This window comes from Dermacentor variabilis, chromosome 2 (assembly GCF_050947875.1).
Source record: "Dermacentor variabilis isolate Ectoservices chromosome 2, ASM5094787v1, whole genome shotgun sequence".
NCBI classification, from domain to species: Eukaryota; Metazoa; Arthropoda; class Arachnida; order Ixodida; family Ixodidae; genus Dermacentor; species Dermacentor variabilis.
The window spans coordinates 222,791,560-222,815,017 of NC_134569.1; the positions used below are offsets into that span (position 1 = coordinate 222,791,560).

Genomic DNA, 23,458 nt, shown 5'->3' on the forward strand with positions numbered 1-23,458 from the left:
TGTTGGGAACTCGGCGCTGACGCCCGTGGTTGTACCTGGGTCGCAAGCCCCAAGGGTAGCGTTGGCCTGGCGGCCTGGGGTACAACTGGAAGCATCCGAAGGTCCCGGCAAAGCATGAGTCGACTGGTAACAACGAAACAACTTGTTTATTTTAACATCGCAAAGAGTTGGCGGTCAGGTTTGACCGAAGTAGAGAGACGGGAGAGCACTTCACTCAACAGAAGAAATCGGAGCCCTCCTTTTGGCGTCCGGGGCAGCTGTTTTTATACTCTCGCAGTTGAGGGCAAGAAGGAACCCCTCAAAAGACGAGCACGTGAATGTACAATGGGCTAATGGTGACGCACACTGTCGTAGCGCTGCCGTAGCACCATGACGAGCACGATCTCGTAGCACCCTGTTGTAGCGATGCCGTAGCACCATGTCGAGCACGATCTCGTAGCACCCTGTTGTAGCGCTGCCGGTCGGGCACAATGGCTGTAATGAGGGGACGATCCCTGCTTTGGCATCGCCTGTTTCGGGCACAATGACTGGAATGCGAGGGTGATCCCTGCTTTGGCATCGCCTGTTTCGGGCACAATGACTGGAATGAGAGGATGATCCCTGCTTTGGCATCGCCTGTTTCGGGCACAATGACTGGAATGAGAGGATGATCCCTGCTTTGGCATCGCCTGTTTCGGGCACAATGACTGGAATGAGAGGGTGATCCTTTGCGGTCGCATCGCCGCAGTCGCGCCTGGAAACACCTGCCGATGAGTGTTGCGGCGACGACGATCGGGCCAAAATGTCTGCCGCCCCGCCGCAGTCGCGCCGGCAAAACCACGTGTCGCAGGCGAAACGCAACAATACGGACCAGGCCTTCCGCAAATAAAGACGAATATTTTTGTGGCGATAGCAATAATATGGACACTCCAGATGCATTTCTGTCGTCGCCGTAGCCTTGAAGTTCTTTATGAAGTCTAAGGACGATAACATTGCTGCGCGCCATACACTCTTTAAAAATGTTGACGCCCTTTGAGGCTTATCTTGTCTCCCAGCAATAATTATCATCTGCCTCGCTAGCGGTTCCTTTCTTGAAAACTCGGCGCTTGCTACTTCCCTGTTAAAAATGCTGTGTGACGCTGATAACGCGCAAGCCGTTCGTCGCGTGGAAGTACCGGGCCCTTAGGGTTAAGAAAAGTAAATGCGGGCAAGACATTAAGATTATTGTTGTGGCACAAGATACGACCCAAAGCGTGAAAATTTTTTTAAGGGTGTATGTTGTGCGTGCTAAAGTCCCTCAATGATTTCAAAGTAGAGAAAGCCTTTGATCCAGCCGACGACGCTAGCGATAGGCTGATCGGTGACATGTGACCTTGCTCCGCCCCTGTGCCGCCATGAAAGTTCCTGCGCGCCGGGCGAAGTGCGCGCGTTTCGCCTGTTGTGCTATGCACATTACTGCGATAATTTCGTTCCGGGAGAGCCGAAATGCCTCGTTGCTGCGCCGTTGGGTGCCGAAACCGGACGAAGGACGGGAAAAAGTTATTTTGCATCCCGCGCGGCAACCAGAACCTACCCAGAAGAAAAGTATGTTTGCGCAGAATTGGGGGGGGGGGGGGATGGCTGATCCATCGGTAACTGCACGACTAAGCGAGGAAATTAACGTAGAGCGATACGAAGGTGCGAGAGAAAGTATACACGTGTGTGTGCAGAGCTGCGATAGTATTTCATTTGAGCGCATGAATGTCGATAGCCGGAGTTTGTGGAGATTATTGATTTTAGTGCATTATGAGCCCGTTGACTTAGCAAGCGCAGTATGACCTAGCATGCAAGTAAACAGTGGGGCAGAAGCGCATTAACTCGCTGAGAAATATCCGCATTGCGTTACGTTCGATAAAAAATAACAAATTTCAGCAGCGAATTCTACTTTTACACTTTCCTGTGTTTGTGCGCGCGTTGTTAACTGTGCTTTACAATATGTCCAAAAAGTCATTTCCAACTCTGCATATCCTAATTGTATGTTGTGAATTGCATATCTGAATAAATATATTCCTAAGCGCCTGCATTACTCTGCTTTTAAAAAACAAATGCTGCATAGCCACTGCTATTGGCAATCAAATAATAAAGTATAATACAATATATAAAAGTACATTACATACAGCTGCGAGCTCATTCCTTCCAAGTTTCCCTTACACTCGAAGATGTTTCAGTAATCTGTGGCGACATTTTACTGATGAAAGAAGCTCAACTGCAAATTAACACAAGAAAAACGCCAGAAGCGATACACGGATCGCCAGCAAAACACAGTGCAATAATAGCTAGGCCAATCCGCGTGCGTTTCGTATAAGGGCCCTCTAATTTTTACGGGGCTTTAGCGGTGCACGGAGGCGAAAAGGCATAAACACAACAATGCGCGTCATGATTCAAGTTTACGTGGCGACGTCGCACGGTTCACGAGAAGAGTCATCCGCATTCACACACGCGCACACACTACGCCCGATGCTGGTGCGCCGCGAGATCGCTCTGCAGTCCGAACACGGTCTAGGAGACTCGCTGACACAATTCATACCGCCGCTTTAGAATGCCATGACAGTTGGACTGGCTCGTAGCACTGAGCCACAAAACACAACAGTCGTCGTGTAATCGCTACACGACAGACACACTCAGCGACAAGAAGTCTGTTGGCGCACTCGTTTCCACACAGACACAGGATGCTGTTTAGTTGCCGTGAAGGTCGCACGTTTCAGCGACGTTATGTCGAAAGTTTTTCGGTCCAAGCGACTGTCAGCCTTCTTTTTTACACGAATAATTTGTTCAAAGTAATCGCTATGTGTACGCAGCACACTTACAAGCAAAGGAATTCACAGAGCAAACGGGATTAAGCGCAAGCAATCACCAAGGCTCGCGCGGTGACTGAGGGCAAACGAACGAAAGGTAAACATGCGGAATCGAGGCGACCAAGCCCTCATTCCGCGCTCTTGAGCGCTTTTTTTTCAGCGATCATATGAAATTACAGGACTAGATTTAGCAGTACGGCCCTTCTTTCATTTTTCACCACAGTCAGGCGCCAGTAGGTTTTATTTCCTAAAGCCCCTCAATTTTTCAAAAGTAGCGCCATTCTTAGATCTTTCCGCCACCCCGCTCACCCTAGCGCGTCCTCCTCCACGCCTCCTGCCGCCCCAGCCTCCTCCGCTCCCCCATTGGCCAATCTGTGTCACGTGGAAGCAAGTGCCGCGCTTTTATATATTTTTTCTTTCCAGCGCGGAGCAGTCGCCGCGCTTTTGTACATTTTTTCTTTCCAGCGCGCGTCGACCTCCATTGTTGGGCCTGCGCGACGAAAGTACGGCAGGCGGACTGACGGAGTGCGTTAGCGTAATAGAATGTGTAGGGCCGAGAACTTAATTGCGATGCCATGCTGCTGCGCCTTCGGTTGCCGCAACAGACACAGCGAGGGCAGAAAGCTTTTTGCTTTGCCGTCCGGCGGGGGCAACGCATAAAGAAGTGTGGATTCGCAGGATCGGGCGGGCTGACTTCAAGGAAGTGGCAAAGAACGCACGGCTGAGTGAAGTAAGGGCCACGGCTACTCACAACCTCTTACTTTGAGCCTAGTTCACGCCTTCCGCTTCGAAAAAGTGTGTGTTCATGGTCTGCGTGGATTTTAGCGCGTTGTTTGACTTTTTTTTCGAATTTTTTTTTCGAATTCTTTGTTTCATGTAGTTTCGTTTGCGGTAAAATGCACGCATCTGCAGCTGGCCTGTGACATAAAAGAGACTTTATTCAGGGTGTGTTTTGAGCTCCACCAGAAGTTAGCACATTCTCGACGCTTTTGCAATGCTCACTATGACTTACGATGCAGTCTTTTAGCCTCGAATGTACGCCCGCATGTATTGATTTGGTTTGTGGTGATTAACGTTTTTAACGTTCCAAAGCGACTAAGGCTAGAATGGAGGTCGTAGTGGATGGCTCCGGATAACTTTATATAGCTCGCCTGGGGATGTTTAACGTGCACTTTGATCGTAGAGTCGTACGTGGGCCGATAAATTCCTCGTTGGCGTTTCATAATACTCGCGTGCTAGCGCTGCTTTAGAAGTTGGCGCCTCGGCGCGATTGTATTTCTTCAATAAATTTTATTTACTAGTTGTAACAACTTGTCATTATTCCGTATTATTGACGGCGCCTCCAGGACACCAAAGCGGCAACGGGAACACCAAAGCTAGAACCTGGGCTGGATGGGGCTCGTCGAAGCCTGTGCATGCCAAGGGGGTATAAGATCGCGGACAGCCAATTTTGCATGCGAACCCTCCCTGCGACGCCTGCATTATTTAACGTCGCGTCCTCTTTAGAGGCCACCGTTAGCCATTACATGCGCCCTCGTGGAGCAGTACTTGAAAAAAACAACATATCGTAACGGTTACCAAAGCACCCCGCAATGAAAAAAACGGCCCTGTTGCCCGGCATTGCTGACCGCACACAGCCGGAATCTCTCACGCGCCGGCCGAACAAAAGTATCCTGAAGGTACGTAAATGAACCTACGAAACCACGCACACACACTTTCACGCTGTCAGCACCTGAAACTTTGGTAATTACGCGCGTGTTTGAGTACACCGCGTGCTTGCGTCGTGTTTCAGCAACACGAACTCTCAACGTCGCGCGCTTTACGCCTTAAATACGCCTTGAATAATGGTCCTTTTCACAATTTCTTCCGCCATTCCAACACGAAATTCTAAAGGCCAGTTAGCGACTGACGAAGAAAGATCTCGATTGAAAAAACTGCTCCGCAGGGCTCGAACGAACTTTTTTGCGGATTTCCTCCCGTAGCGTGTTAGCCGTCGTCTGCTACGGCAGGCCCACCACCGGCGGCGCCACCGTCGAGGCCGCGCCGAGCGGAGGAGGAGGGAAGCGAATGGCGCTACTTTGGGAGATTGAGGGGCTTTATTATTTCCGCGCGTGTGCAGATATTTTTTCACCTCACGAATGCCGCGGCGCCGCGGTTTAGCGTGGGCGCCGTCTGCTACAGGAACTTCCTAGGTGGCGAGGGCGGCAGATGTCGCTACCTTGTTATATAGGGACATTATAGTACGTGCAAGTGAAAGCTTCGGGGGAGCCGAAGATTGCGGCTGAATATTTGCGCGCAAGGGGGGAAAGCGGGAGGAAGCGCACCGTCTTCCGTCGCGCGCAAGGCACCGGTTGAAGGGAAGGGAGGCGGGGAGGCGTTCCACTCCGGTGACTGCTGCGTATGGCGCGGCCGCGTGAGTCCTATCTTGAAAGCGATCTGCGATGGGGTCAGAATGCAGGGAGTGCTGATAGCTTCGTGTGCGCTGTTTTCACCGCTTAGCTGAAGCGAGAGGCAGCACGAATGTCAATTCCCTCGCTTGTTGCTGCCGTACTTCCTCACTTCAGCGTTTTGACAGCCAGTTTCTGCGGTCATCGAGTGAGATATGTTCATGTTTGGTTGTGCGCGCGCTACACCGTGCTTTTTAATTTATTTAGTAAGTGGATGTTTGCAAGCTTATGTGGCCAATAAAACTGCTATCCTTACTTATAGCTGCTTACCAATTTGCTATCATAATCGATGGTTCGCCTTTCGGGCGAAACTGCGGCATTTTGTGCACCTATATATACGATTGTTATCTGAAATTGAGGACCACAGTCCAAGCTTAGCATTGCGAACGTATAAATGCACTCGTCCATTCCAGTGTGTGCATCTGGATTACGAATAAAATCAGTTTTATGGCCGAGCTAATAAACCGACGACTTCTCTCGGGCACGTATACGTCAACGCTTGCGTTGTGACGAGAGCGTTCGAGATAGCGCCGCGTGCGCTTTGTTATATGTTAATAAAATCAATACCGCCGCTTTAGTACTCAACTGACAGATTGTCTTGCCCATAGACGACCTTCTTCCCTATTTTCTGTTGTCCTGCTCTTACGTTCCACAACTCCTCGTTCTGCGATCATGTCTGCCTTGTACCACGCCACTCCCACTTGCCACACTTTGCTTAGATGCGCAAGGACTGCACTGTGTTGCTTTGGCATACATTTGGCAATGCCGTGTGATAAGAAGCACTGTGAATATGCAATAATATTGTGACTGGGCATAGACTGCCCCCCATTGCCGCGAGGGCGCCTGCGGGCAGTTCCTGTGCCGTCAGACTCGGCGGCATCGCGAGCCGAACATGTGCAGCCTGCCACGCGTGATCGGGGCGTTCTAGAAGCGCGAAAGCAATTCGATGTGCCATATTCGAGAACGCCGTTATCAGCAAATGAACACACAGGAGACGCCGGGCTAGCAGTGTCCCCCCTCGCCCCACAAAAAGAAAAAAAGAATTGCTTGCTCTTCCGTGGTCGAGAGTAGGATGCCAGAATGATTATGGCAACCGGCAAAGTAGATGAGTTGATGATACTAGTCACAATCTTAAAATGAATGTAGTGCATGTTCGCAGCGGCACACCTCACCACACCACACTGCACCACACGATGCTGTGCACTGGTCCACATGTACGCTTCCCTGCTAGAAGGATAAAATGCTGGCTCTCCCGTAAAGGAGAGTAGACGTAAGCACGAACTGGCTACCGGCAAAGCAAATTGGTTGGAGATGATACTAGCTTGTATCTTAAAATGGGTGTAGTGCATGTTCGCAACGGCATACCCCACCACACGGCACCACGCCATACTGTGCACTAGTCCATATGGACGCAATAGTTTCTTGTCGTAGACAGAACCTCATTGCAAATCTGTTCGCGGTCAAACAGCCATCCGCGGTGCACCGGACGCTACCGGCTTGGACGCTGCTGGCGTGCCGGACGCGCCGGGGGGACCTCACGGACCACTGACGTGGAAAAGAGCACAGGCAACTCCGTCTCAGCGTCAGAAGATGACAATCAAGTGCATATCGCACTGTATCTGCATTTTGAACGTTGCTATTGGAAATGATGAATAAAACCTCAGCGTACTATAAGTTTCAGCTTGAGTGATATTGTGAACAAACATTTGGAAGAACTCGGAAGCAATATTTTTGTAACTTTTTTAGGGGGAAGTAACTAGCGCATGTAATGCGGTCTTAACTGGTTGCCCGTATGATCTCGGCGTCTGCTACGTAGTGGACGCCGCGGTTGTCTCCACTCTGTACGGAGCGGCGGGCGAGGAGGGCATCGAGGCACCGTAGCAGCCGGCGGAGAAGAACGCCCATTCTCCGTCGCCTGACCGCCTGCCTCGCGCAACACGGAAGGCACGCATCCGGGCCGCGTTCCCCGCTAGCGCACGCGACATTGAACAGCGTTCGCTGGCTCACCCTCACACGCTTTCACTCATACTGAACCTTAAGGTGACGCCGACGGCGACGGAAGAAATGCGCCTGGAGTGTCCATGTAGTTGCTATCGCAATAAAACCGGCTGAAGGCCGCATGACAGGCAGCGAAAGACGCCAGGGAGACCGAGCGCACTGCCCAGCTAGAAGAAGACGGAATTGAATTCTGGGGTTTTACGTGCCAAAACCATGATTTGATTACGAGGCACGCAGTATTGGGGGACTCCGGATTAATTTTGACCGCCAAGAGATCTTTAACGTGCCCCCAATGCACGGGACACGGACGTTTTTGTATTTAGCCTCCATCGAAATGTGGTCGCCGCGGCCGGAATTTGATCTCGCGACCTTGTGATTATCAGCGCAACACCATAACCGCTAAGCCAGCGCGGTGGGTAGAAGGACCTGGAGGAGGCGCCACGCAACGAGACGCCATCTCTCGAGGTGACGCGAAACCCGCGCCGCGGAACTCATGGACCGCTGGCGTTCAAAGAGCGCTCAGCGCCAAAAGACAATGATATGTATGGTGCCCTGTATCTGCCTTTTGAACGTCGTTACTGGAAATGACAACTAAAACTTCAGCGTTCTAGAAGTTACAGCTAGAGGGACGTTGTGAAGAAACATTAGGAGGAACTCGGATGCAATATTTTTGTAACTTGTTCGGGCAGTAACTACCGAATGTAATGCGGTCCTGTACTATAGGTAAGGGCCAGAGACCGCGTTTTTTTTAGTGGGTGACTGGATAACCTCGTTTTGTTCTCGCAGGATAGACACATTAAACAGACCGAGCATATGCGTATACTAAACATCAAATTTTGTACAAGTGGTGTTTCACCTCACGCGTGGCGAGACACTGTCAGCTTCATGCAAGAACAGTCCGAAGCAGTGACCTCGTCACCACTACCGCTGGCAGAAAAGGCTTTCTTTATTAGGGGCGTATTGTGCAGTAAACTGTGGTATGCTGCAAGGGTAGCTCTTCCGCCGTCACCAACAGTACGCGTAGTAAACTCACTTACTTTTTCATGGTTCCGGCTAAACAAGACGCAATATGTAGCGCAGCAGCTTTTGCGTCTGCCGAAATCTAGCGGAGGATGGAGCTTGCCGTGCATAGTTACATTTGATACGCTGTTGTGCACTAAGAGTACGTGTGGTCTACTTGATGATGATGAGTACCCAGGTAGGCCACTGTTCCTTTATTGGCTGGGCAATTACCATCGAACTACGGGCCAGCGAGAGGAAGATCTAATCACAATCATCACCGACTCACAAACAGCATGTAGAAATAACCAAAAGGGTCGCATTTCCAAACAAACCCTGAGCATCCTCGAAAAACGAGACAATTTTCCAGAAGTGTACATTGTCTGGGCCCCGGGACATGAGTCCCTGGCGGGTAAAGTGGCGGCTAATGCCGCTGCCCGAGATCACATTCTCCGGGGTATCCCACCAGGTTCACGAGCACCGGTAGACCAACAAAATAGTGTCCCCAAAAGATACGCCGATATCCTGAGCCACTTCAGCCTGGGTAGAAGGATCTATCCACCCCCGCATCCCCAGCTGACAAGAGAAGAGGCGGTGATCTTCCGAAGACTACAGACCGGCACATTCCCGCACGGCACCCTGCTACACGCCATGTATCCTACATAAATGAACTCATAAATGCGCCTTCTGCTCTACGCCCAATACCCTCTACCACATGGTGTGGGAATGTCAACAAAACCCATCGACACCGCCCATCACCGGACCAACCGTCGATCAGTGGGAGGCACAGCTGACAAGCTCGATCCCTGAAGACCATCATCGCCTGGTGAGCAGGGCCAAGCTATCAGCTCAGGCCCACGGCATCCTGGACTAGGGACGCCGCCCACCTCGGACGATTTTACCGTCGGCTCATTTCAACTAATAAAGTTTATTCCTCCTCCTTGTTTCCAACAGCGGTAACGCCAGCACCGCAGTATGCGGAGGCTGCGTGCATGCAAAGCCAGCTTGTACAACTAGGAAATACAAAGTGGCGTGTGACACTAGTTTGAAGACTTTGTGAAATGTGTGAGACAGCTGTACATCAAGAGACAGCACAAACATGGACAGCCGTGCTTTCACCTGATTTGCCCTCTTAAATGAAAGATTTTCATTGGCAATATCAGAGGGGCATTCTAACTACACGAGACAGGCCTGAACGCTGGCATATGATAGCGAATGATAAATGTATACATTGCGCACAAACAGACCAACGTGCATGCAGTAAAGGAGTGAGTTCTAGCACGCGCTTTCTGGAAGCTAGTTGCAAGAATATTTGGAACATCCGTCGTGCGACCACCACAGCGCCGAGATGGGTTTGCAAGTCTCGTCTACTACAGCGCTAGCTACGTTTTGTGGTGCTTCCGCAAAACTTCAGAACGATCTGGGCAGTCAAATAGAGAAATGTACCCCAGAATGCGCAAACTACGGACTCTAGTATGGGGTAATCTTGAAGAACAGTTGTTCAAACTCGGTGAAGCCGAGTACCGAGATTCTTCGCCGCTAGTCTACGCGGTGCCTAACCGTCTCCCGAGGCATAGTCTTCCTACAGCCAAAATGATGCCCAAATTCTGTTTGTCTGAGTAGAGACTTTGTACTTGTATGTGCCCCGGGTGTCATTCATGAATTCTAGGCTGAGAATAATGTTTTTGCATGGACGTTGTAATGGTGTTTCTTTGCGTGTGTGGCAAAGCCAGTGTCAAGCAGGCACCATTTACTATTTCATTTGCTAACCTGTTTTGTTTATATAAAGTATGACGTGTATGACATGTGCTATATGGCGTGTAAGATGTGTGCTATACGTTATATTGTACTTTATGTTCATACCACAGTTGTACGTCTGCCCAGGGGTGAACAAATTTTCTTGTCAACTAGCCCGAATGTACTCATTTTAGTGCCCGGATAACGGCTCTGGCGTTTGGCTCAAGGTCACTTGAAGGTCGCCGACCACGGGAGCAAAATCATTTCTTGCTTAAGATGAAAACCGGGACAGTCAGTGTCACTGAATGACTTTTTTTTTTTCAAACCGTTAATTTGGGTTTACAGGGTGACTTGGCTAGAAGGGTCGTTGATTTAGTCCTCTGACAAGCATGACATGGATCAGTGCCACTGAATCCCGCCACGCACAAGGACTCTGCGGACGAACTGCGAGCGGCGCGATTCGTTGCAGCCCAGCCTGATCATGCTCGTCAGCGGTCTGGATCAGCGAACAACCGCCCTGTCGTGTGAATCCAGCTTTACGGAACGGATGACGAGTAGTCCCAGATGCATAACATCCGCGTCATGCCGCGAAATGCTTCCTCCAGCGGCTACTGAATGCGCAGTGGCGCTGCTGCTACGGACAAAGATTCCGCGTAGCTGGCTCTTAGAGGCCCAACCACTGGCTTCGGCGAGGGTTCCAGTCACTCGCGCAGCGGCTTTTGATTCAAACGTTTCGGAAAAGGCTGCGAGCACTTCACAAGAGCATGTACAATGTTTGAAACACGTATTTATTGAACGCTGGCAACACCACAAAAGTGTCCGCACACTTCATGACGCAATCCTGTACTTTGGCCACATGTCCAGGTGACTCTCGACGCTGCGTTTGCCGTGTTGCCTGCACTGGCAGACGCGCCCGATACACCTTCCCGAGCGTCCGCCGTCGCCAATGCACCGAGAGTAGCACTCCGAAGGGTCGCAGGCCCGGGCCACGGTTGCCACCATCATCACGATAGTAAGGACTGTGACGCCTGCCAAGGTGGCCTTGCCAACCATTCTGGCGATGGATAGGAAAGCTGCAGGTAAAGGTTTATTTATTTATTGATTGACTTAATTATTTATCCTGCATACTCGCAGGGGCCATTTCAGGAGAAGGGAGATCACGCATGAAATGGAGTAGCAAAAATCACTTAAGGGCAATGAACGAGCACCTCATGTAGAACACCCCTACGTTCTGCAGTGAAATTAAGAAAGAAAGCTTTTATTTTGCTGCCAACTTGGTCAACTTTAAATTCGGAAAATCACACACACACACACACACACACACACACACACACACACACACACACACACACACACACACACACACACACACACACACACACACACACACACACACACACACACACACACACACACACACACACACACACACACACACAAACACACACACACACACACACACACACACACACACACACACACACACACACACACACACACACACACACACATGCGCGCGCACACACAAAAGGGGGAGAGGAGGGGTGCATGAAGTTTCCTTCTTTTTTAAAGCTTACTTTAAACTTTACTTGCACACTCCTTTAAAAACTTACGTACTGCTTTTGTGGGATGCATACGCAACGTCTCTGGTAACGTCACCCAAGCTGTTCAACGAAAAAAAATTAACAAAACGCAGTGCAAGATATAATTATAGTTATGCGCCCTATCGTCACAGGTCTGTCGACCGAGCACCGTAGGTCTTATAATTGTATCATGCACCACATTTTGTACTTTTTTTGTTGTTGAACAGTTTCGGGTAACATTAGCTTCGACAACTGACATATACTTTACTGACGACCCTTTAGACTTTCCGAACCTTTAGATGCAGCAAACTTGGAACACTGGAGACTGACAAGCAACAAAACAGGTAGCAATGACTTCTTCAGCGCATTTGCTGTCGTTAATTTCGGCTTCTTCAGGAAATTTTCTGTATAAACATACTCGAATAACGTACCCCTCTGGAAACTTCACCTTGAGAAGACTTCAAACGGCAAGTCACAAGACCGATGAGTGAACTTTTTCGCACAGAATTTATGTTTCTGAAAACTTGGTGCAACATTCGTGAAATCGTAAAAGGATCTTGAACTGTACGAAAAAAATTGTGAGGGCAGGTACGCTGTTAGGCATGTCGGTTCTAGGCAAAGGTTTAAGCTGCGACGGCTACGGAAACGTATATGTTTAGTGATTAAGTATTTATGTGAGGGGCAAGGAAAAGGAAAAAGTGGAGAAGGAAAAACGGAGGTTAACCATTTTAGGTGTACCGGTTTGCTACCCTACGCATGGGAGCGGTTAGGGGGGTAGAAAGATGGGGAGGAAAGAGAGACAGAGCACGTAGCACAGCACACACATCCTTAGTTACAGTCCGTCACTCTTGCGTGGTACGTGACATCACTTTCACAGCCGCTTGTCAAAGTCCGTCTCTTTCAAAAAATGGCTGTGGCTTAGCTAAGGTTAAGCCCAGGATGCGAAGCATACTAGCCTTTATTTTAGTTGTTGAACCACTGTTTAGCCTGGTGAACTGCTGTTGCTTGGCTATATTTGGTTCGGCTAGACGAAGAAACAACTCATGCGTTACTCTGCTTCGCCTTCAAGAGTGGAACGCGACAGCGTTCCCGTCGACCCGCCAAGGGGTGTAAGACAATGGGCTACGGCGCAGCGACTACGCGCCCCGCATTGGACGCGGTGAGCGTCGAGCAACGCAGCGATCGGCGCGGCAACGAAATGTGCGCCTGAGCAAGCGACGCACGCCTGAGCCTTAGAAACAGCTCGTTTCTAAAGCAACACCGCATTCACTAGAGGCGCTTTTGTACCGCTTTGAAGCATCGTACTCGTGGCTCAGTGGTAGCGTCTCCGTCTCACACTCCGGAGACCCTGGTTCGATTCCCACCCAGCCCATCTTGCAAGAGTTGAGCCAAAGCCACCTAGAAACAAGCGCAGCTGCTTATATACCGCCGCGACGCCGCGAGCGACGGCGCGAGTTGGAGCCCCGTTTCTCCTCTGTCGTGACGTCACGGTGTCACGTGGTCAGCCTTGAAGGCGACACCGCCGCGCCTGAGGAGCTGGGTTGAGCTCTAGTAATATGCTTCGCATAAAACGAAGTAGTCCCTTCGTTGCCTTCAGCTGCGATATCTTCTGTCGGCGACATGTGAAAATCGTTTCAACTGACAATGGTCTATAGTCAAGGTGCGGTAGAACGGACGCCAGGGACTGTCTCTGAACGTTATATTCAGGACAGTCGCGCAGAATGCGTTCTGGCGTCTCCTCGCAAAGACAGGCGTTGCAGAGAGCGTTGTCGGCCATTCCAGTGCGAAATGAGTAAGATTTCGGGAATGCAAGAGCATGTCGGAGCAAATTAAGGTAGGAAAAAGAAGTTGAAGGTATCACTGTGAAGACAATAAGTGATAAATTAGGTTAAACAAGATAGGTTAACGGGACGTGCAAAATCCCTGTCATATTTGCGGTAGACTAGACGGATAGCTTTGTCCAGTCGACAGTCTGATGAACTCCTTTGTTTGGAAGGAATCAGCATGAAGAAAACACGAAGCTCCCATGTGGGGGCCGTAACATCGTCATCCTCATATTGACACACTTCTTTATCTTCCTCCTGCGACTGTGTTTCACCGGCTAACAAATGTTGAACATTATTGCTCGGCGCAGGAGGCGCCTGCACGTATACTTAAGTTCCTGGAATGTTAGCGATAGTTATATCCGTTTAGAGCTAAGGTTGAAAAGCGCAAATAAAAGAAGGACGCGAAGAAACAAATACCACAGAGAAGCGCTGACTGCCAACTGGAAGTTTATTTGATATTCCCCGGCCATTTTATGCCTTTCCCAGCAGAATCATACGTATACACCCGTCACATATACCAAGGTACGCAGCCGTTTTTTTTTCGTTTCACCCCCATGGAAATGCGGCCGTCGCGGTCTGGATTCGATCCCGCGCCCTCGCGCTTAGCAGCGCGGCGCCATAGCCACTACGCCACCAAAGCGGGTATATTTACCGTTTTCACTCACGCTTTTGACAGTGTATTACTCCGTGCGGTCACGGCAAATTGACATTTATGTCTACTGCGGGACGAAAGCCTGTCGCAACGATCTCCAATTATATATGCGTCCTGTGCCAGCTGACACAGTGTTATGCCTACAAATTTACTAATTTTATTACGCGACCTGTCTTCCTGCTGTCCCTGACTACGCTTGCATCTCTTGGCACCCATTCTATAACTCTAATACACCACCGGTTATCTACCTGACGTTTGCACACCCTTGTCCAACTGCATTTCATCTAACGTCAACTAGAATGTCGGCTGCTCTCGTTTGCTCTCTAATCGAGACAGCTATCTTCCCGTCTCTCAGCGTTACGCCTAACATTTTTCGTTCCGTCGCTCTTCCAGAACTTTTGAATCAGAAGCCACCGCGCGAGTGATTAGAGCCCTCGCCGAAGCCAGTGGCTGGGCCTCTAAGGGGCAGCTGTGCGCGGCAGCTTTGTTCGTAGCAGCAGCGCCACTGCGCATTCAGTAGCTGCAGCGGAGGAAACATTTTGCGCCATGACGCGTATGTTATGCATTTGGGAGTTCTCGACATCCATTCTGTAAAGCTGGATTAGCACGACAGGGCGGTTGTTCGCTTGTTCAGACCGCTGACGAGCGTGATCAGGCTGGGCGGCAACGAATCGCCCCGCTCGCAGCAGCTCGTCCGCAGAGTCCTTGTGCGTGGCGGGATTCAGCGGCACTGATCCATGTCATGCTCGTCAGAGGACTGAATCAACGACCCTTCTCGCCGAGTCGCCATAACGCTTCATATAGCCAGCTCGTTTTCTGGATTGACGTAACTCAACTGTTGCTCTGATTCTAAAGGAAATTATTTTGGTGAATATTTTATACACTATTGAAAGCGAGACAATGGGCCTATAATCCTTCATTTCTTTTAGCAATCTCTTGTTATGGATTATTATAATATGGGCAGGCATGACGCATTTTCAAATTTCCTTTAACTTGGTCATCTTTCCGGCTTTCCTCCAGCTTTCTTCTGCGTAAACTTAATATATTTCATATAATTTTTGAATAGGATTCCGAGCATTAGACTCATAGTGGAAGATTGGGTGGATTATCATTTTGTATGTTTGCTGCTTTGGTTTTATAGGAACCGCACGAAGGGTTTGTCGGAAAAAGCCAAGCTCTTGTTATTCATTTGTTGCGTGTTTTTTAGTGTGCGTGAGAGGGTATGCTTGTTGCAAGAGAAATTATGAGGGAAGTGGAGTCTGAGGTACCTGAATACCTTTAGAACTGCGAGGCCTTCTTTCTGAGAAATCGGCATGCATTTCCTTCGGAACTTCGTGCTACAATTCGGGCGGCTGCTAATTTCTCCCTTTCATACCGTTATTTGTAAGGAATTATTTGAGTATTCGATGGGCATGAACAGGTTCGCCGTAATCATTAACGCCAGATAGCGACTTCTGGTAACGAGCCCGGAACACAAAACGTTTCCTTTTCGCGACAACTCGCGCATGACATTGTTTTTTTTTTTTACTTTCGGGAAAAAGCGTCATTTTTTTAGAGTAATTATTTGGCCCCGCGAGTCGTACACGTGGTGCTGGGGTGCCCCGCAAGCCTATATTAGGGCATGCTACCACGCACGCGCGATCAAAGAAAGCTTTGTTGGCACACGACTTGAATTGGGTGATCAGGATGCACGTCTTTCAGTTAAGTTCTCGCGACCTTTTATTCAAACAGCTACTTGTGCGCTCAATGTTAATCCACAAGTGTGTCGTGTGCACACAAGTGGACACGATGCATGACGCACTGGTAATGAAATTACTTCCATTGTCTCTTTTTTTCAATGCTAGGCATACGTGTGCGTCAACATGGTGTGAATTAAGTGCATGCGTCGGTAGGTTGGCCGTTTGGGTTTATTTTATTGTCTTGATGAAGTTATCAGTTGTTAGATAGCCCTTCTCTGCGCTTCTATCTCATTTGCTTATCTCGTGTGCCTTTTTTTTTCGCACTTCAAGCAAAATCAGTGTCAGCTAACTTGCCCTGCTGCTACGTGCCAAGTGTATGCGGCGAAACTGCAGACAGGTGACGATCAGACAGGCGAGGACAGGTTTTCGCACATCTAAGTTTCATGTAGCTGACCACAGGTATATCGCACGCGAAATGATTATATCTGGCAAAGATGAAGGCTTGAAAACACATTTAAGATATTTTAACGCGATACTATATTTGGGCGTGTAAATGCAGACCTGAGTCATCGATGTCAATTTGACGTCGGGAAGCAAAGCAAAATTTGCTGGCACCGTGTAGCACTAAGGCGAGGCACGGTGACATTGCTAATTAAAAAAGTGTGAACGAAATAAAACAGTGTGAACATAATTATATGCCGTGCACAATGCCTGAAACTTTCGATGTACATATTATCAACCTGACAGACCATGGACGAATTGTGGTATCCAAAAGCTAACATTTTAAATACCGGTGATGTTAAATTCTTTAACTCGCGCATAAGAAGCACTCCACATCGTTTTAAGAAGTTTGTTCATGACTTTGCGTTGAAGTGCCTTATTTTCTAACCTGGATTGTGTATGTCTTTCTTCTTTCTTGATATGTTCACGCCTTACTTTCACGTATTTCCTTTCAATATAACATATGGTCAGTTTATTAGCTCTGTGTCGTTTTCGTATACTGCACTGGGCTCAGCTGCAATTTTCAAGTTGCAGCAGGAGTCATTGTTGCGAGATGTGTGTGTATAAAGTGGGCCTGCGCGCTTACATTTAAATTCATACTGACGTTGTGCCCCGTGGCCGCCCAAGCGTGGAAATAAATATGTCTATTGGCCAAGTTTTAATTTATTCATTTTTTCTTCAGGGCAGGCCTTACTGAGGCCTTTTGGTTTCCCATGTCGGTTTGTAAGCCGAAATAAAGTCATTCTTCAAAAGTGCCGTTCGCTTTACTTCCTGCAGTCGCACGTGACAGCCGCAGTTATCGCAGGAAAGGAGCAAGCCAGTGACGTCATGACCCCCACACCTACGCACTGGGTACCGAAACTAAGCGTAGCTCATAGAAACAAGTGGGGTAGCGAATTACTTAGGTGCTGTGATACTTGCCAGTACTTCATGCGGAGCTTAGAGGACTTTGCTTTTTATTTACCTCAGAAAAAGTAATGACAACTCAGAATTTCCATGTCAGCGCTCATATAAAGAGAAAAATTCGCTATATTCGTCGGTGTTGCTCACCCTATATATCACTGCATGATGACTGGGGTGGCTATAATAGTAACTGAATTTACGAATGAAGAGTATTCTTCGAAGAGTGTAATACAATTGCATTATGGAGAAAATAAATGAAAACTAAAATTGGACGGATAGATGAAGCTGGGTTGGTATTAAGTAGTGGTCGGATTCCTTTCGCTCTACTTACTCCTTCCTTTTGAACCACGGCCGGCTGAACCATGCCGCTGGTCACATGGGCGGAACTTTGCCACTCGCGGATCACTTTTTATGGCAACGGAGTGTGGAGTTTCTTCACTGTGTTACGGCGCCAAGTAGTCCGACAGATTTCGACAGTGGCTTTGGTTTCTTGAAACAGATGCTACATCAGCTTAGCTGCCACGTGCACATTTGAGTCAAACGCGGAAGAGAAGAAAAATAAGACTAATTTAACTCGCAGCGTCATAATTTGTCTCATTTTGCTATTGCTATTGTAAATCAGATGTTTTCTCTTTCCCATCTTAGACTAAGGCGGATGAGAATGCAGGAAATTTTCGAAAAGCGCTCTTACTTGCCCATATTTCCCCTCCTTAGCTTTCCCTTCATTGCCACTCCTCCAGTATAGGAACACTGACGAAGAGTGAAAAAAAAAAGAAAAAAAAAGATTAGCATTGGAATAGAAGGGTTATACTTTGTAACGGCCCTGGTTTTTCAGCCGGCCGACCTACTGGTTGGTTCAAGTGAAGGCTGACTATAGCCGGCTGCTCACAGTTGTGTTTCCTCTGACACTATAAGAGCAGGGCATGGTCTGCGCAGCGCCGACGGATGTTTGATTTTATATTAGTCGCACGACTATTGCGTTTCCGATACTGTTTTTTTTTCGGAATGAAAATGCGTAAGTCGGAAAGTGGGAAATGCGGTTACGCAAATATGCTTCCTAACCGTCGTCGGCCGAGAGAAGCTTGAGTGTCTTGAACGCACGATTCAAAGAAAATAAAATTGATTTCATTGAATGACTGGTTGATAGATTGATCTTGAAATAGAAATATTATTTGTGACCAGCCAATCAAAAGTTACCCGAGTGATTTTCGTGGTGCGGTAGAGGCTACAGTGCCGTTTCAACTTTGGCGGGGATGGCAGAGCTTGGCAGAAATCAAGCACAGGACAACAAGTACAGTAGGAGAGGGGAAAAAAGTCGTGATCTAGAGCGCTTACAAAAGTGTGCAAAGTGCGCAATATACCTGAACAAAGTGCCTCGAGCGGCCGGTCGCGCGGCAATTTTGTGTGAATTTGCAGGCTTCTTTCACGCTCGGACACTTTTATATAGCACGTATTGAGAAACAGAAAGCTGTGTCGGCAGTTTGTCATGTCGCTCTTCAATTTTCTCATTTACACTTTTAATGTAATTATAATATTCGAGAAGTTGAGTAATTAATAAAGACTAATTGTCTAAATAGGCAGAATGAAAATAATAATAATAATTTGAGTATCTCCAAGCGACGGCAGACAACATTCCCTTTGTCCTCTCCAGCTACGTGATGTTCGCATATTTTTAAACTCTGGCTAAAGTTGGCTGGGACACCCTGTAGGCTTGCTTGCGAAGCGCGATCGACCAGATAGAGTAACAACCTCGCGCGTCGTCCGTCGTTCCACAGATGGCGCTGGCTGCCTATCTGGCAACTTCACGCAACTTCAAGACGCAACTTGAAGAAAGGTTTTGTGTCCCGTTGGCATAGCAACCGTCACTTCGCGGGAAATCCGAAACGATTGAGTGACGCGGCGAAAGAAAGCCGCCTGTCACGCGCTCCCGACAACAGCGGCTACACACATCTGTGAGGTGACACCGCAGAAAGAGCTGAATCTATCGTTGAATTGAGATTTCCCGCGACGCGCCAGTTGTTATCGCAACGGTGGATCAAACCTTTTCTGTCTTGCGTCGTCGCACCGATAGATATCCGCTGCCGTCGCCGGGGCGACGGGCGCGCGCCGTTGCCAGCTTATCTGGCAGATCGTGCCTCACGAGTGTCCTCACCTAAAACGCATGTGCGTATCTTACACCGTGCCCACGCGCTGCCTCTTAGCGAGGCAGTCGCGCCCATCTTCGCCCCGTTAGCAACGTGCCGCACCAGACAGATTGCTCGCGTCAGGAAATGCATCGCGAAATGAAAACACGTAGAGAGCTGCGCTATCATATTTCGCATTATAGCTATGGGCAGTATCGGAATCGTTGTTGAATTTTTTTGACAAAGAGATTAAGTAACCTCGACTCTGTCTAGATCAGACTCACCTTGACGGCATGTTTTTAATATGTATGTTGTTTTCATTTCTGATTTTCATTTGTCAAAATCCGGTTTACAAATCTGTTTTGTTGGTTCCGGTCATAGTCGTTTACTTTAACCGTGCTTTTGATTTGTTTCTAGCCTTAACTCCTGTTGATTAGTCTTTGGCATCAAGTATGACCTGTTTATTGTCTGTTCTTCACCGTCTTTTCGTTCCGGCGGCTCGAGTCACTTATAGAGAGCGTAGTGTCCTCTGTGTCCTCTATAGACTGTGACGTCGTCTGCGCTATTTAGCCATAATTAGTGTAAACCGATTGGCCACCTCAGAAACCTTGTCTGAGAGAAGTTTGCACCTTACTTCGTCGGCAGTGTGAAAAGAGAATGAAAAAAGGACGGAAAAACTTTACGATGTGAGTGCTGTTATAAAGTTTGATTTTATAACTCAATAATCGACAAGGCATACTGACCAGGCATTCCGGAACATAAATAACAGACAAAATAATCAGTGATGCAGGAAGGAAAGACACATGGATCTCTCTTGACTCTCATCGGCTATCACAAGTGCAGCAAGCGCACTGATCTGTAAACATTGCAATTTCTTACACGAAATATTAAGTGTATTTCGGGATACCGGTGTAGACGTGTCTTGGAGCCTCATCAGCGTCTAAAATTTTCCGCTCGTTTTTCTCTGGTCTACCGCTAACAAAGGTTGCTCCCTCTGGCTTTGGATCGCATCCCTATTGTCCACAGTGGAAGGCAAGAGGCCCTGGCCTGATGCATTTTGTGTTCTGTGTGTGTTATTGGAACTTAATTACGTGGTGGTGGCCTTTGCTGGGATGTCCGCGACAGCACTGTAGAACTGCAAAGTGCAACGGAGCCCATCGGCGTTCGTGCGTGTATGAATGAGTAAATCTTTATTAGAAAATCAGCGACTTGATCCCACGAGCTGACTTAGGGAACAGGACAGAAAATTACGGAAAGCGGTGTGATCAGCGCGTAGTAACATTAGTTGGCATTGGTCAGGTCAAGACATCCTGACGGCAGATAAAAGCTGCCGTCGCAGCGTTTTAACGCCACGTATTTGCCTAATACTGCGTGAAAGGCAAAGGCGATTCATTTTGGCGGAACATGATCCATATAGCCAAACGGAAGCACTTAGTTTTAATGGTTTATCCGTGTATTTAACCATTCACGCAGCCATGAGCGCCTAGTGCAGACAGGTCACGTAGCAGGGCGGACATTTCGACTATAAAGCGTGGTTTGCTGAGTGTCAGGGGTGGTATTTTATAATAGACCATTTTATTTATTTCTCTTATCGTGCGCCACACCGAGTGCCCGATTCCAGCGATAACAACTACGGAGTGTCGTATACAAACCAATGAGGAAGGCCGGAAAGGATGTAAACTGAATAGAAACGTTAGAACATTTGGTTCCACAATGGCTATGAGCCCGCCCAGGTCGGCTCTTATGCCACCGCCATTTGAGTATGCGTAATTATTTGCAAACGAATTGTTACCTAGGTGGTGTTGATAGCGTTATCACAAGTAATTCTCAGTGCGCCTGTTACCTGACTAGATAAATAATGGTTGATGCAATATAGTGTGAGATCCAAAGCTGCAATTTCATAAGAAAATTTCCTCCTATTCTGCTAATTTCTTATCAGCCGAGTAGCCTATCCTGGCGACAGCAGGGGCACGGCTTCGGGCGAGCCAATGATTAAAGGCAAAAATAATGGTAGATGAAAAAAAATATAACAAAACACGCGTCGAGTGTTTTAGATGATTATACAGCGTTTTGCTTCTTACTCAGCTACCTGTTAATTGTGTCGAAGGCAGTAATGTATTGCTAGCCGGCGCGCTTCCTGTTTACTTATTTGATACATTTTCTGGTTGTTTCCGGCTTCTTTTGTGCCTTTACAAACTTGGAGCATCTTTCCTGCTTAATCATTGGAGAAAGAAGGATGCGGTATCGTCACTTACGTATTCGCTGCGTTCCAAGAGCGGTCGGCCCGCAAGGCGCCTGGTGCCGATGCCTGGACGTGGCTGTCGCTCGGTGGCCGATGCTTGTCTGCCGACAGGCCTTACGCACGTCATTCAGCATTTGTGTTTTTCTTCTTATTTTGTTTTTTTTTTGCCCGTGCAGACACCAACGTGGGAGAGTAAAGGTCTCCGCGCGCCTACGGGCATGCGGTTGTAGGCGCTCGCTATAAACAATTAGAAAAAGAAAAAAGCGAAGCGGTTGTTCATATAACTTGTTTCTCTAAGTGACACACACGTTCAGAGAAAGAGGGGTTGGGGGTCGCGCAAGTACATCCGGCTGAGGGAGAGCGCTTACGAAACGGCACCGAAGAGCCGCTCTGGCGAACCGCGTACGCCGGCGCTGATGCGCTTTTGAACTTGCTACACTGGGAGCCCAAATTAGGCCCGCGGTCTCAAAGATCCTCTTACGCAAGCGCCGGTGGCGACCGGCGTGCCACGAGGCTAATTGTCATTCCTGGCTTGCGTGTGCCTGTCAACGAAGGAAGGCTTTTCCGCGAGAGCAGTTTCTTAAACACGAGTCTTCGTTTCTGGGCTTAACTGCTTGCTCGCAAGCCGTATATTTATTTATTTATGGTCAGGTCAAGACATGCCAATTAGGATCAAAAGACAGAGGGGAGGCGAGAGTTATACAGTACAAAAACGAAGGGTGAACAGGAGGTTACAAAATTGTTCCGATTTTTAACATGTTAGCTGAAACTAAAGACACCGGACAAAGTAAAAGCATGATAATGAGAGCTGCACTTGACATGAAATGTGCGGTCATTAAATTGTTACAGTAATATAAATGGTTACTATAAGTTCAGGAAAACACACACAATCTTTATGCTCCGTCTCACTAGTCGTTTGCAGCAAAACCGATGGCACGAGGCGTACATAGGTAATGTCCTTGCGTAGTTCCGGGTGTAACTGTCTGATTGTTCTCGCGATTAAACAGTTGTATTTTTGCTTGCAATGGAACGCAATACGTACGCGACACGTACGCGACACGTGACATGTTGTGACCTTTGCGCGTGCACGTCGTGTACCACCAATTATTCTGGCGGTGATCAGACGACGCGGCGCGGATGAACACATAGAATTCGGCCTTCTCATTGGCTAAGAACCTTGCAGCTTCCATAGTGCCGTCGACAACTTCTGAGATGGAGTATGGATGCGCACGGTAAGTGTGTGTATATATATATATATATATAATCCAAGTGGTGTGAAGTGTATTGGGCAGAAAGGACTAGATGATTGTGCAGGTAAGGATGATGAAAAACTTTGTGAAATACGATTAGTTGGAAGATGTTACGTCTACAAGCAAGACAATGCAGTTCAAGACACCTTTTCATGTATTTGACGCCCACGGTTCGGTTATATTTAGAGATTATGGAACGGACCGATATATTTCGGGACAGTTCGCGAGATTATACTAAATCAGCGTGACACGCTGATTTAGTATAAGTATAAGTATAGTATTTAGTATATTCTACTTTTTTATGAACGAGTGTTTTGTGCAACATCAATTTAACGACAGAAGGTGACTTGGCAAAGCTATGGCGAAGGTATCCGAACAATCAGCGTTGTTAGCAATGTACGTTATGGGGATATTTTATGTTGAATTATTACCTATGTCAGCGCCAAGGTGTTTATAAGACTGCACAGTGTCTAGTAATATGGTATTGAAGTTACAGGCATGTAAATTAGCAGCTGATTTAGACAGACGCATAAATTTAGATTTGTTACTTTGATTCTAAACGCCTCACCATTCTGAGACAGCGTTAATGCGTGATTGAAGGATGTTGTGTTAGGGCATTTAGATTTGTTACTTTGATTCTAAACGCCTCACCATTCTGAGACAGCGTTAATGCGTGATTGAAGGATGTTGTGTTAAGGCATTTTG

General features: G+C 48.0%; 1 protein-coding gene and 1 long non-coding RNA gene across 2 annotated transcripts in view; one reads left to right on the plus strand and one right to left on the minus strand.

The window, feature by feature from the left end:
* Positions 1–10,761: 10,761 nt before the first annotated feature.
* LOC142573126 (uncharacterized) lies at positions 10,762–21,734 on the minus strand. Its single transcript, XR_012826232.1, has 2 exons — positions 21,517–21,734; positions 10,762–11,067 (listed from the first exon to the last, which is right to left on the minus strand). It is a non-coding gene; the product is annotated as an uncharacterized LOC142573126 (long non-coding RNA).
* LOC142573125 (lipase 3-like) overlaps positions 10,960–23,458 on the plus strand; it is a 124,813-nt gene continuing 112,314 nt past the window's right edge. The window contains exon 1 of the mRNA XM_075682651.1: positions 10,960–11,073. The gene's annotated coding sequence lies outside the window, so the exon portion shown is untranslated. The remainder of the gene's footprint in view (positions 11,074–23,458) is intronic.